At 49.7% G+C, this 15,000-nt stretch overlaps 1 protein-coding gene across 2 annotated transcripts in view; it reads left to right on the top strand.

The window, feature by feature from the left end:
- The window catches only part of iqsec1b (IQ motif and Sec7 domain ArfGEF 1b), a 114,582-nt gene that overhangs the window by 41,348 nt on the left and 58,234 nt on the right, over positions 1-15,000 (top strand). The gene's annotated exons all lie outside the window — the stretch shown is intronic.

Here is a 15,000-nt window from a genome sequence, read left to right as displayed (position 1 = left end):
ACAATTACCGCGGCTTGAAAAGGTGACCCGGATGGCCACTGAAGCAGGACCTGCACAGACGCCCAGAGCCATGTTGCTCTAAGGGCGCACGGAGTCAACACAACGCTAACAGAACAGCATGCTTGCCTTAAATAACAAAAACGGCACGCAGCTGAAGTAAAGAGCAGGCCAGCACAGACATGGCAGTCTGTGGGGCACCGGCGCAGTCTACTCAACCTCAGAGAGCTTCTTAATTACTACATTTTAGCTTCCTTGTGGGCAGATCAATAAGAGTTTGGACTGTGTGTGTGTGTGTGTGTGTGTGTGTGTGTGTGTGTGTGTGTGTGTGTGTGGGGCGGGGGGGTCATGTGTGTGAGTGACCTGAGCTTCACAGATCTTCACAGACCTTCAGATGTAATTCTCTCTCTGTCTCTACACACATTGTGTTATTAACTTACTATAAATTAAAGAAAGAATAAACAAAATATATAGTTATGTAAGAATAATCGGATTAGTATTACTTCCATTACCACTAGCGCTCCCAGCCATATGTCATCTATATTTACATCTGTTATTAGCTCCACTTCTCAGTCAACATTCGGGCGTGTGCTTGTTTGCGTGTGTTTGCGTGTGGGTGCTCTTGTGTGTGCTTGTGTGCGTGTGTGATTACGTGTGTACTCTCGGAAGCCCTTTTGAAAATTCTTTCTGACCCATCCACTCTCCTGCTCAGCACAGTCAAATGCCTCCAGCCAATAGGAGCCCTGTGTGACTGCCCCCTGCTGGATCCTGGTATGGTTTCCGGTGTTTGTATTCGAAATGCAAACCTGCATCGGCTTTCCGCTCTCGGTGGCTAAAGAGGAACCCGATCGCCTCCCGCCACGATACCGTTCGTCATCGTCGTTCACTCAGGTGCTGTGGCGGGACCCCGCAGACGGGGGCGCTCGTGCGCTGCGGCGTCTCCACACTCGGCTGGCCTCGCGTCGACGCTCTGGAACGCTCCTCTCCGCGTGATCACGGCGGTGTGAAACGAGACGGGCTGCCCCACTGGTTAAGGTGGAGTGTAGTGGAGTGGCATGGCGTAATGGGGAAACGCCTCCGCTAGGTCTTTACAGCGGGATCTGTGTGCTGCCCCGCGCTGCCTCGGCCAAGTGGCAGAAGGCGCTGCTGATGCAGACCCCTGCTACTCTGACCAGTGGGGGTAGAGAAGAGAAGGTTCCAGGCGCGTCTCTGTGTGTGTGTGTGTGTGTGTGTGTGTGTGTGTGTTTGCCCGCTCGTGCGCATATGTCTGTCGTGTGTCTGCGTGTGCGTGTCTGCATGCGTGTGCGTGCATGCGTCTACTGCTCTGAGAACCTGCACAAAGCCACTTAGCACTGTGCCGAGATCATTTCATTCCACATAAACTCGGAGAGCTCCGAAACCTGTTGGTGCTCGCACATGTGCTTGAGGCTCCTGTCATCAACAGATTTTCACATTTCAGCCACCGATCCTGTTCAGTATTCCACACAGACATCATCACACACATTAGCCCGGGAAAAAACTGCAGATATCTAGACCGTCTGAAACTGGGCTGTTTTATGTGTGTTAAATGAATGATTAGCACTGTCCGTCGTAATAGCCGCCATCGTCATCGAGCGTGAAATGTCAACAGCATCCCTGAGCGTCCTTGTCCTCACACTCTGTGCGCTGGGACACCCTCAGTTCAGGTCTGTCACTGGCTCCTGCAGTTCCTGACAGCTAATGAACTCTGCCGCCACGCTGGGATGCATGGAAAGTGTGCGCACGCACGTGTGTGTATGTGCAAGCCACCAGTGAAATGATGTAGGTGAACGGCTGGTATCCGTACTCGATCAGGGGAAGAGGCCTCTGCTCGTACGCGTACTTCGGCACCTCCCTTCTTGCTGTTGGAAACACTCATTCGCATGTGAGAAAACGGGTGTTCTGTGTAGCATGTCTCCGTTGTGGAGGTGCCGAGTGTGATACAGGCCTTCTGAAGAAACATGCCGCGCGCCCAACACACACTAGCCGAGAGAGAGAGAGAGAGAGAGAGAGAGACACACACACACACAAGATCTTTCAGGCGCTGACACCAGTGCGCGCGCTCTCTGATGCAGTTAACCCATGGCTGCTATTCCTCTCCACAGCAAAGATCGAAAATGAATTGATTTGCAGCAGCGCATAGGCGACAGTGTGGGGTGGGGTGTGTGTGTGTGTGTGTGGTTTCCATACAGCAAGCCAACGGCAAAGTCATTAGCACGCCATCATTATTCACTTCTGAAACCGTCCTCGTCTTTTCTGCCAACAGAGAGGAATGCTTCGCTCGTGTGCTTCATATCGGAGTCATTACGAACGAACGTGGACCCAGCACGCGCTAACGCGTGAATCGCTCTTGTTTTTGCAGTAACGAGGGGACCTCGTGCTTCTGTGGCGTTGTTGCGTGCCCTTCACCCCGGAACGGCTGCCCGACGTTTCGTAGCTAATTCCCGTTATAGCGGACCTCTCATCCTTAGCATGCCACTGCTCATCCTTAGTTTGTCGGTGCAAAAAAAACAAACGCACGGGCAAAGAACTAATTGCTTTTGATTGCAGCTCAAATCGCGTAATATATCGATACATTTCCCCCCCCCCCCGTCCTCTCCTAAGAAGCTGCGATGGTATTCATAGCGCGCTGTGCAACATCAGGTCGGTCGGCTTCATTGTTTATCTTCATCTGAGATTCACCGCGCGCACGCACACTGCGACCGACCGCCCTCCACCCTCTGTTTTGGGTTGTAATCTCCCCCCACGCTGCTCGCTATCGGCTGCATGTTGGGAAGGCGATCGTGATCCCACGAGCCGTCCCTGCCGCGAACGAGCCTGTGCCCGCGTGTGCGCGTTTTACGAAAATGGTAGAGCCGGGGGGGCTCCGCGCCGCGAGGAAAAGCGCCCCGTGGAGCGGTGGAGATTCAGCATAAAGTGTTGATGGTGTCTGGGGGCGATGATTGGGCGAAGAGATTGGTTAGCCAGTCGTTCCTCAGCGTGCTGCAGTATCAGATGAAGCATCCCTAATCCTGACACGAGGATTCAGCACGGAGGGCCAAAACGAAGCCCCACATGCTACATTAAAGCGTTGGGTTTGTTTATGGGGGGGGGGGTTAAATGCATTTTTGTTATTGCTGTTTTAGGATTTCAGATGCTGCTCGTCTTGACGGTTGTTCTTTGTCGAGCGGTTGGACGGGTTTCCGCTGTAGTAAAGAGCTGGAAATAACACGTTTCTGATCACTTTCCAGTAGTCTTGTGTAAATTCCGATGTAACTGGATTGTTATTAATGCCCCCAGCAACTGATTATGTTTCTGTAATTTTACTGTATGTGGGTCTCCTTTGTAAATATCCATGTCTAAAAGCCTTATGTTTGCTACCCCTCAAGCTCAGAATTGTTTTTGTTATTTAAAAGGCTGGATTGCGTCTGTGTCATGACCAGGCTGTAGTGACTGACTCCATAATGAGGTGAAGTGCAGTCCTGTATTTGCACACAGGGCAGGAGACGGGGGAATATGGGTCAGGTGGCGGACAGGAAAAATGCCCATCCATTTGTATATTTTTTTATTGTTCAGTACGTTTTCAGTGGTATTATTTCAGAAGCAGACAGACATATCAGTGGGCACTGAGACAAAAGCCAGAGAGAACCCGCTTGTGTGTTTGTTTGCCAGCAAATGGGTATACGTGACCTACCCCTCTGGGCCTATGCCCCGCCCCCTGCCCCGCCCACGGTCCCGCCCACAGGAGGCGCTGTCCCCTGGCACTGCAGACACTGACAGAAGCACTTAATGGACAGTGTAGTTCTTTAATGTTCATGCTGTTAATCCCGCATTACTTCTCCTGGTACTCCCTCTCTCTCTCCCTCTCTCTCTCCCTCCCTCTCTCTCTCCCTCCCTCTCTCCCTGGCTGGGTCATGATCGTCTCTGTTGGATGAGGAGGACCTATTCTCCTCCCACTGAGGAATAGTAGGGGATGTAGATGAAGGTTTTTATCATCACCTGCAGATGTTGGGCAGCAGCTGCTGGGAGGCTAAAACAGAGTGGAGCTGTGGGCCGTGTGTGTGTGTGTGTGTGTGTGTGTGTGTGTGTGTGTGTGTGTGTGTGTGTGTGTGTGTGTGTGTATTACTGTCTCTCGTACCACAGTGGGCCGTGGGCCATGTCTGGTGTCACAATGGGCCATGCCCGGTACCACAGTGGGCCGTGAGCCATGTCTGGTGTCACAATGGGCCATGCCCGGTACCACAGTGGGCCGTGGGCCATGTCTGGTGTCACAATGGGCCATGCCCGGTACCACAGTGGGCCGTGAGCCATGTCTGGTGTCACAACGGGCCATGCCCGGTACCACAGTGGGCCGTGGGCCATGTCTGGTGTCACAACGGGCCATGCCCGGTACCACAGTGGGCCGTGGGCCATGTCTGGTGTCACAACGGGCCATGCCCGGTACCACAGTGGGCCGTGGGCCATGTCTGGTGTCACAACGGGCCATGCCCGGTACCACAGTGGGCCGTGGGCCATGTCTGGTGTCACAATGGGCCAAAGCGAGAGCGGCATGCCGTGAGCATTGATCCCTTCACTAATGCTTCTCTCATCGCCTTCTCTGCCACTGGCTTCTATTCATGTGTGAGGAGGAAATGGTTATTGATTGGCTTAATGGACTTTTCAATGTTTTTTATTTTTAATATTATTCACTTATTTATTTATTTTTGTCCCTCTTCCGTATGAATCCGATGAACGAGGAGCACATGGCATTTCTGCGGTAGCCCGGTGCATGCTGGGTAAACGCTGGGTGCCGTGGTCACGCAGCCCCCGTTTCCATGTTGACACCACGGCCTCGAGGCAGCTCTCCAGAGCCGCGACGTCACGTGCGGGAAGGTCCCCAGGGAAAACGCCGGCTCGAGGAAGCCGGCGTCTCGTCTCCGCACTCCCCCCCCCCCCGTTACCATGGTTGCGGCTAGTCTCGTTGCCGTTATTACTGCGTTTTCATTACTGTCGTTACCTGCTGGAATGTGATTTTAATAACTGACATACGCGCTGCTAGAATTCCGGGGAAGGACGGATTGGTGGAGTGGTGTGTGGGTCCTCTTAGGCAGAATCAAAATGGAAGTGGTGGCCTAGCCTGTGGAAGCAGCCCTTAATGACAAACCCCCTCTTAACGCGTTTATAATAATGTGCCCCAGACCCATGACACATTCGCTGACAGTAAAATGACCCTAATTCAGTAAATGAATAAAGCATAAATGTCTCCCTTTCACCCTCATGAGGCCTATTGTAGCGCTGAGCTCACCCTGCACACCTTCGACATTAAATGAGTTTATAGGTTTTCTTTTACTGCCGACATCTTACATAAATAATGTCGGGCGCGTCTGTTGCAGCTGTGAGTGTTCCAAGGCCCTCGTATCCTCATAAATCCCAGTTTGAGGTTGATGGCCGGTGTCGTGGTTAGAAGGCACACCGGTATGCTCTGTGCCTTCCTTCCCAGAGTGGGAACGGAGAGGTGACGTACACCTGGAGGGTGGCGGCATCTGTGAGTGTGAACGCAGAGATCTTTGTGTGTGTGTGTGTGTGTGTGTGTGTGTGTGTGTGTGTGTGTGTGTGTGGTTAGGGGTCAACCTCAGCCACCTGCTATTCTTGCTGCATGATGGATTGAAGGTGTGTGTGTGTTTGTGTGTGGGCACACACACAAACACACACACACACACACACACCACCACATCTGGACACTTGCTTGCATTCTGGGTTTGTGACTGTGTTTCTATTTGCAAAGTGTCGCCTAAAGCAAAAACCACCTCACCATCAGTTTGGACTTCATGTCCAAGGAGAAACCTCAGTCACAAGAACTCCAGGCAACCATCCTGCTAACAGATTAAAAGCTAGCCTGGTTTTGTTTAGCATCTTAGCATCTCACAGTTGGGCTCCAGTAGGCTCGATCTGAACTCAGTGAGGTTACCGGTGCTGTTTCTGCGCTGCTGGGTGTGGTTCAGAGTTATGGTCAGGTTGAGGGTCAGGGTCAGGCTAACCAGCCTTTAGTCTCTGGTGCCGTGTTGGACACTCCACGACTGAACTGCGCCGCGCTTCCGAGATGTTGCAGCCATAGTCCACATCGTTCCCCAAAACCGGACCCCACCCCCTCCTGCGCCCCAGACCTCCGCGCAGAGCCCGGCGGTCCGCCACGAGCTGCCTGCTCACAATGAAAGCTCGGGCGAGCTTTGCTATTTCCTGACAGCAGCACAATCGAACACCCCAGAGCCCGTGTTGGATTAAAGGAGGGACAGCTTATGGCAGCGTGTGTGCTCTATCGGTGAGGGTGACCTCGCGCACTGGAAGACTGACCCCTCCACACGCGAGCACGTTTTGCTCAGTCTGTGATGAATGTTGGGTAGAAACAGCAGCATTTCAATGTTGCAGTAAGCCACCTCCCATTTCTCTCTCTCTCTCTCTCTCTCGCTCTCTCTCCCTCCCTCCATCTCTCTCTCCCTCCATCTCTCTCTCCTATACATTCTCTCATATTCACTCTCTCTCCCCATAAATGCTCCCCTCTCTCTGTTCCTTGTTGTGTTACACGTTCACGCGCACACACGCAATCCTCTGCTCTTACTTACCAACATACACACAAAGTTTTCTGCTTTCCTGTGACACACACCCCCCCCCCCCCACACACACACACACACACACACACACACGCACACACACCTCTGCTCTCCCGTACCAATTTTCTTTTTTCCCTCTCTCTCTTCCTCTCTTCCCCTCTCTCTCTCTCTCTCTCTCTCGTCTCTTGTTGGGCACCCTGTACTGGCCTCTTGTAATGCGACCATTTCAATAAAGCCCAGCACTGTAAATTTGCTTATTCGGCAGCGGGAGCAGTGAGGTAATTCCGCGCTGCACCTTCCCAACGCTCCTGTTAACCACCTGAGTCCTGCCGGGCCCTGACAGGAATGAAAGTCTCCCTTGCATGCGTCCTGGCCATGGATTTGATCCGCCGTTGTGAAACACCGACTGCTTATTCAGCACTTACATAACCAACCAAGCCTGGAGCGTTAGAACCGACCTGAGCCATGATGCGTAGTTGCTTTGGGGTTGTGGTATTGGTTTCTCTCTCTCTGTCTCTCTGTCTCTCTCTCTGTCTCTCTGTCTCTCTCTGTCTCTCTCTCTGTCTCTCTCTCTGTCTCTCTCTCTGTCTCTCTCTCTGTCTCTCTCTGTCTCTCTCTCTGTCTCTCTCTGTCTCTCTCTCTGTCTCTCTGTCTCTCTCTCTGTCTCTCTCTCTGTCTCTCTCTGCCTCTCTGTCTCTCTGTCTCTCTGTCTCTCTCTCTGTCTCTCTGTCTCTCTCTCTGTCTCTCTCTGTCTCTCTCTCTGTCTCTCTGTCTCTCTGTCTCTCTCTCTGTCTCTCTCTCTGTCTCTCTCTGCCTCTCTTCATGTTTAGTGTCATACACCTCAGAAGGTCTCATGCCATAAACATGCAAACCGTGCTGCGATTCGTGGTTTCCAGTGAAAAGACCTTGTTCTTGTGGTCAGCTGTGGACACTTTTCTGCAGAACCGGGCTGGTGGGGCGCAAGCATGGCTCTAATCAAAAGGACTTGGAAGGAAACACTTTTGAGGGCTCCTCCTTTGGGAGGGGGCGGAGAGTGGGCGGGGAGAGGCGGGGAGGGGGCGGGGAGAGGTGGAGAGGAGGAGCATTAGTTTGCGTCTTGCCCGCAGGGCTGCAGAGCTACAGGGTTGATTCTTGCTGGCTGTAACCAGACACTTTCTTCTCTCTCAGAGAACATGTTATGTTTGTCATAATGAGAGAGGTTGTGTTAAGCGTAGCAACAGTGGAGGTGTTGGGCACAGTGATTGTGTTTGTGTGTTAAGTGCTGGGATAGTGACCCGTTTTGCTCTGTTCTGTTATGTAATTGTTAGAGTGCTAGTTCATCTGTCCTGTGTGTGGTACGCCGTAACTAAAAAAAAACAAAACACACACGCACACTACACACACTCTCTCACCCTACACAAACACTCATAAGAAAATGATTTTTCAACAGCAAAGTTGCAGTGAGTTCTGGGAATAAGGACATTCTAGGAATTCTTTACCGACGTGATGCATTCAGATGGATTGTAATGATTCAGGATATCGTGCACATGCACCATTAAGACCTTTTAAATGTAAACAGAAAGCATTTAAGTAGGGTTAGCATAGTTAGTGTTAGCAGAGCTCGCTTTGGAGCAGTTTCTTAAAGGAGAAGTTCCAGTTTTGGGGAGCATTCAGGGTCATTCCGAGGTCACCAACAACATCTGTACAAAAATAAATAAGTAAAACAGCTCCAGACTGTGAAAAATAATGATACAGCATAAGATTGCTGGCGTCAGGATGCTGGCTTTCTCCTTTCCCTTTTATAGTTTCCATTTTCTTACTGAACTCTCTGTGTGTGTGTGTGTGTGTGTGTAAAGCAAAGCAAAGCACTCACTGGTCAATGGCCTGTGATTAAGTAATCCAGTGTAGTGTGAAATGAGCTTGGTCAGCAGGTCCACTCCACTGTCCCACCTGTCACGGGAGCGACTGGTTCTGGATCCAGCGCAAAACAGTCGGACCACCACGGCGCAGCAGGCGGGCATGCCGGGCGTCGTGCTTCCGCGGTGCCCCTCCTCCACAGCGAGCGGGATTGCGCTGTGATTTATTGAAGCCTTTTAATGGGCGCCCCCCCCACGCTCCAGCAGGGACCTAAAACATCCCAGCCTACAAGTTTTACACATGTTTGTGGAAATGCTTTTGCTTTCGAGGCAAATGAGTGGATTTGTCCTGTTCGGTTACATTTGCCAGAGGTGTAGTGTTGTGATAATATGTTTTAGAAATGTGGTTTGTTTTTTAGTCATCGGTGTTACAGTAACTGATGTATGAATCCAGAAAGCAATCTCTTTCACTCTGATAATCCTATTCCGCACACACACACACACACACACACACGCGCGTGCGTGTGTGTGTGTGTGTGTGTGTGTGTGTGTGTGTGTGTGTATATATATATATATATGGGAATACGCATTTGGCTGCAAAACACTCAGTCAGCTTCTCAATTCTAAATACCTAATTTCAATTTCAATGAGTTATGGAAATTGTTGCAGTTTGGCATACAGCCGAACAACTTAACCATAGTCAATTTGGACAGTTAATTAACTGATTAGTCAGTTGCTGTGCATCATGGTGTTTGTTTGTTTGTTTGTTTGTTTGTTTATCAGAGCATACATATGCATTCCTGCTCACCGCTCCTGTCCTCTTCGGCTTTGATAGCGGCTGCCATGCTGGTTTCACTGATGGAGTAGGCGGAGCTTCAGGAGTAGGATGGCGAGGGTTCTCACAGCCGAGTCACTGCAAGTCTTGTAGTCCCTCGGTTAGTGCTGGAGTCTGAAGCTGAGATGAGATCAACGTGAGAACGGCAGAAAAGCATTGAAATGGGCTGAAAACACACATACACAAACAACGATAGATAGATAGAGAGAGAGAGAGAGAGAGAGAGATGGAGAGATGGAGATAGATAGATAGATAGATAGATAGATAGATAGATAGATAGATAGATAGATAGATAGATAGATAGATAGATAGATAGATAGATAGATAGATAGATAGATAGATAGATAGATAGATATGAACTTGCTCTCACTTGTTCTTTCCTTAAGCAGAGGGAGAAAACGTGGTCAGCTGTGTCTCAGCTACTGAACAGGCTTTCAAAGTGCGTGCGTGTGCGCGTGTGTGTGTGCGCGTGTGTGTGTGCGTGCGCGTGCGTGTGCGTGTGTGCGTGTGCGTGTGTGTGAGTGTGTGTGTGCGCGTGTGCGTGAGTGTGTGTGTGTGTGTGCGTGTGCGTGTGTGTGTGAGTGTGAGTGTGTGTGTGTGTGTGTGTGTGTGTGTGTGTGTGTGTGTGTGTGTGTGTGTGGTTCTGCTCCTTCTCTGCAGGGCTGGTTGTGATGTTAATGTCATTTCTACTCCGCCTACCCCACCAATACTCATTTTCTGCTCTCTCACTCGCTCCTTCCCTCCACATCTTTTTAGCTCTCTACCTCTCCATCCCACTCTCTCCATCTCATTCTCTCTCTCTCTCTCTCTCTCTCTCTCTCTCTCTCTCTCTCTCTCTCTCTCTCTCTCTCTCTCTCTCTCTCTCTGAATGCAGTGTTCAGCACTTCCTTAAAGGATTGCCTGACAGAACCGAGCAGAGTGGGTATTTCTCTTTATTGTTTGATGGTAAAGGTTGGAGTCATTACTCCTCCACCTGTCATCTCTCTCCACCTTCTTCAACTTCACCTTCCTGCACCTGCTGTCAGGGCCCCAAAACCCTTCTCTGTGTGCTCAGATGAGCTTAATTTCCACTGCTGACTGAATCAGTGTGAATCAGTGTGAAGCTGACTGAATCATTGTGTTGCTGACTGAATCATTGTGCTGCTGACTGAATCATTGTGCTGCAGACTGAACCAGTGTGAATCATTGTGCTGCTGACTGAATCATTGTGCTGCTGACTGAATCATTGTGTTGCTGACTGAATCAGTGAATCATTGTGTTGCTGTCTGAATCAGTGTGATGCTGACTGAATCAGTGAGTCAGCGTGATGCTGACTGAATCAGTGTGATGCTGACTGAATCAGTGAGTCAGCGTGATGCTGACTGAATCAGTGTGATGCTGACTGAATCAGTGAGTCAGCGTGATGCTGACTGAATCAGTGTGATGCTGACTGAATCAGTGAGTCAGCGTGATGCTGACTGAATCAGTGTGATGCTGACTGAATCAGTGAATCAGTGTGATGCTGACTGAATCAGTGAATCAGTGTGATGCTGACTGAATCAGTGAATCAGTGTGATGCTGACTGAATCAGTGAGTCAGTGTGATGCTGACTGAATCAGTGAGTCAGCGTGATGCTGACTGAATCAGTGTGATGCTGACTGAATCAGTGAGTCAGCGTGATGCTGACTGAATCAGTGTGATGCTGACTGAATCAGTGAGTCAGTGTGATGCTGACTGAATCAGTGTGATGCTGACTGAATCAGTGAGTCAGCGTGATGCTGACTGAATCAGTGTGATGCTGACTGAATCAGTGAATCAGTGTGATGCTGACTGAATCAGTGAGTCAGTGTGATGCTGACTGAATCAGTGAATCAGCGTGATGCTGACTGAATCAGTGAATCAGCGTGATGCTGACTGAATCAGTGAGTCAGCGTGATGCTGACTGAATCAGTGTGATGCTGACTGAATCAGTGAATCAGCGTGATGCTGACTGAATCAGTGAATCAGTGTGATGCTGACTGAATCAGTGAATCAGTGTGATGCTGACTGAATCAGTGAATCAGTGTGATGCTGACTGAATCAGTGAATCAGTGTGATGCTGACTGAATCAGTGAATCAGCGTGATGCTGACTGAATCAGTGTGATGCTGACTGAATCAGTGAGTCAGCGTGATGCTGACTGAATCAGTGTGATGCTGACTGAATCAGTGAATCAGTGTGATGCTGACTGAATCAGTGAATCAGCGTGATGCTGACTGAATCAGTGAATCAGCGTGATGCTGACTGAATCAGTGAGTCAGCGTGATGCTGACTGAATCAGTGAGTCAGCGTGATGCTGACTCAATCAGTGTAATGAAAGCGGTGCTGTGAATGCTTCCTTTGCCTCCAGTCTCTCCATTTGCACAAACACCAGCGGACATCACAACATACCACATTATGCAGGCCGTTGGTCAGGGAGCACAGGTGCCAACTTCACCACAAGCATCACGGCTTCCCCTCTCCACTGACACTCCTGCCGAGCTAAAGATGAATCGGCACATTCCGACCACAGGGGCGCCAAATCGCATTTCAAATCCCCCCGAGTCGATCCTTCGGAACGTTCCGGACTCCCCCCACATGTAAAGTGTTTTAGACTTGGTCGGCGGTTGCACTGGAGTCCCGTGCAGTGCCTGTTGGGTACAGTCATGATACAAACTCCTCTCCGTTCCAACCTGGTTTTCTCAGCCTAGTCGCTCAGCGGGGAATACAAATATGGAAAGATGCACATTAGAGGCCAAGCCAGGGAGGCAGCACATTAGGTGTAGAGGGTGAAGGGCTGAATTACAACATATAGAGTGTGTGTTTGGACTGATCACAGAACAGGAGGATCCAGATTGGACCGCTGCAGGTGGGGGGGAGGGTTTAAATGAAGGTAATAAGATAAGACACAGCTCTGTGGTGGACTCTGTGGAAAACTCCAACGCTTATGTCCTACAGAGGAACCATAAAATAAACTATACTGTTCTCTCGTGAAACTGAAGGATAAAGTTAAAAGACTTCTCAGCTTATCTATAAGGTTTTGGTGTTTAAAAAAAAAAAGTGTTTATCCATATACATACAGTTATTTAAGCATATATAAATGAAATGATATATTATGATATTATATTATATAATAAAATCTATTAAATTCTGCATTTATATAATGCATGTATGCATGTGTGTGTGTGTGTATGTGTGTATCCTGATAGATTTCATGGTTGTTTTGCATCTGGGTGGTTTCACTAGCCAGCACAGTAGAGACCAGCACCTGGTCATGCTGTCCCACTACCACTACACCTCGCTCTCTCTGTGGTGTGTGTGTGTGTGTGTGTGTGTGTGTGTGTGTGTGTGTGTGTGTGTGTGTGTGTGTGTGTGTGTGTGTGTGTGTGTGTGTGTGTGTGTGTGTCAGAGCCATATCCCTGACAAACCTCTGTTTCCAAGGAGACAGGGGTCCAGCAGAGCCTGCGCTGGGTGCTACAGTAAATAGCTGTGGTCCACTGCCATGTTGAGATTCCTGGATAAGGGCTGACGTTCAGACTAAGCCTCTTTCCCTCCCTCTCTCCCTCCCTCTCTCCCTCCCTCTCTCCCTCCCTCCTTCCTTGTCTTTCACTCTCCAGCTGTGTATAAGCAAGGATTTCCAGGAGATTGGTCTTCTTTTAGTTTTTAATGAGCCTGTCTGTAGAACTGAAGAATGCAGCTTAATGATGATGCATTCTCCTCTATTGCAACTTTTGGTATGCTCTGCAGAGAGCAGCGGTGTGTGTGTGTGTGTGTGTGTGTGTGTGTGTGTTTCCTGCCTATTCACCGAGTGCTGGGATAGGCGGAGTGTTTAAAGTGGATTGTGGTGTTGTGGTGTCTGCGCTTGTTGACTGGGCCTAAGGTGTAGCCCTGTCCATTGCAATATGAAAGGTCAGGGACAGCACACACACACGCACACACACATGCATATAGAGAAGAGTATCATTTAGGTGGCACTGAGATAACAAAGCCTTGAGTGGTGGTTCTGTCTGTGTGAACTGCAGTGCGTTCAGCCAAACGCGCACTGGTTGCGGTGTTGCAGTGATGTCCAGTCGGGTCCACACCAACCGCGAGCGTTCCCTCCGGCACACCTTCCAGCCCTCGCCTTTTTTTTTTCCCAGCCCATGCCGCCACAGCGCTGCTCTCCGGACCTCCACGCCCGGACCTCTAACGGGCAGGCAAAGATCCCCACGACGGAGGCAGGTGGAAACCCGGAGGGCAGCTGCCAGGCTTAAAAGAGGAAGCCATCCTGATGAGAGTGCAGCAACAGCGGGAATGATGAAAGGCGCTGGAATCCTACAGAGGTAAGACGGGAGAGTGTACACCTGCCAAACGTACGGTGAACTGCTGACAGCCTCAGACGTCTCCGTCTCCGTCTTCCCGATCTGGGAAAGGAAATGCAACAGAATGTCCCTTTTTTCTCTCCTTTGCTGGGCCGTCAGACAGGATCTCGTCTCTCCGTCCTCGCAGCCGAGTTAAAAAAAGATATGCAGAGCCTGCTATTCTGGTTTCTAGATGTTAAATGTGGTTTAAATGGATCATCTGGGTGTATTTGGTGATTTCTTCATCAACTTTGCTGCGGAGTGATTTTGAGGTGTTGGCTGAGTGTCTGTGTCGTGTATAAAGACTGCCCTCTGCTGGTCAACTGCTTTAAGTCTCGTTGCCTTTCCCACTGATGAGTCCCAATTTGTAACTGGCACATTTAATGACATTAATTTGCATACGTGACTGTGCAGAATAGTGGTATTTGGTCTGGCGCTGTTTTTACACGGTTCCAGAACCAGTTTACCTGTGCTGGTCTGCTTGATGTTGTCCAAATTAAGCTTGGATTTCTTATGCCAGCGCAGAGCGCCCCAGATTAAAGGCGGCCCCTGAAAATCATGTATCAAATATTCCTCTGTAGTAAATGGTCCACAGAAGTGACACAGAACATTTACAGTAGCGTTTACAATAGTGAGGGTGGGACTAGCAGGTACCGGTCATCAGTGATTGGTCTCAGTATGTGACACTCATTGTCAATGTAGCAAGCATGTCAATGAAAGACTACATTTAAGTGTATAAAAACAAACAAACAAAACGTTGGAAAGTTTGACTCGCAAATCCTTTTAGCGACAGTATCAGGTGTAGGCCTAGTTCGCAAGGCCTGCCTGTGATTTACCCCCAATAATGATAGTAATAATAGCAATAAAGCATTTTAATGGCCTGTGAATGTGTTTTATGTTACACACGTGTACCTGCTACCTTCCTGTGAACGTGTGTTGTCACACACGTGTGCCTGCTGCCTTCCTGCGAACGTGTGTTGTCACACACTTGTGTCTGCTGCCTTCCTGCGAACATTTATTTCACACGTGTGTCTGCTACCTTCCTGTGAACGTGTGGTCACACACGTGTGCCTCCTACCTTCCTGCAAACGTGTGTTGTCACACACTTGTGTCTGCTGCCTTCCTGTGAACATGTAGGTCACGCGTGTGTCTGCTACCTTCCTGTGAACGTGTGTTATGTCACACACGTGTGTCTGCTGCCTTCCTGCGAACGTGTGTTGTCACACACTTGTGTCTGCTGCCTTCCTGTAACCATGTATGTCACACGTGTGTCTGCTACCTTCCTGTGAACCTGTTTTCTCCTTCATTATGTTGTGGGGGTTTTGTAAAACAAATGGGTTTTGAGCAGCTTGCTGTGTTAGACTAAGAGTGAGAGTGGAATAGCAAAGCAGGAGCATGGAGCCTGTGTTCAGT

The sequence above is a fragment of the Electrophorus electricus genome, chromosome 20 (assembly GCF_013358815.1).
Source record: "Electrophorus electricus isolate fEleEle1 chromosome 20, fEleEle1.pri, whole genome shotgun sequence".
In the NCBI taxonomy this organism is placed as follows: domain Eukaryota; kingdom Metazoa; phylum Chordata; class Actinopteri; order Gymnotiformes; family Gymnotidae; genus Electrophorus; species Electrophorus electricus.
Note: the sequence above shows the minus strand (reverse complement) of the source record. Positions and strands in the feature narration are given on the sequence as shown.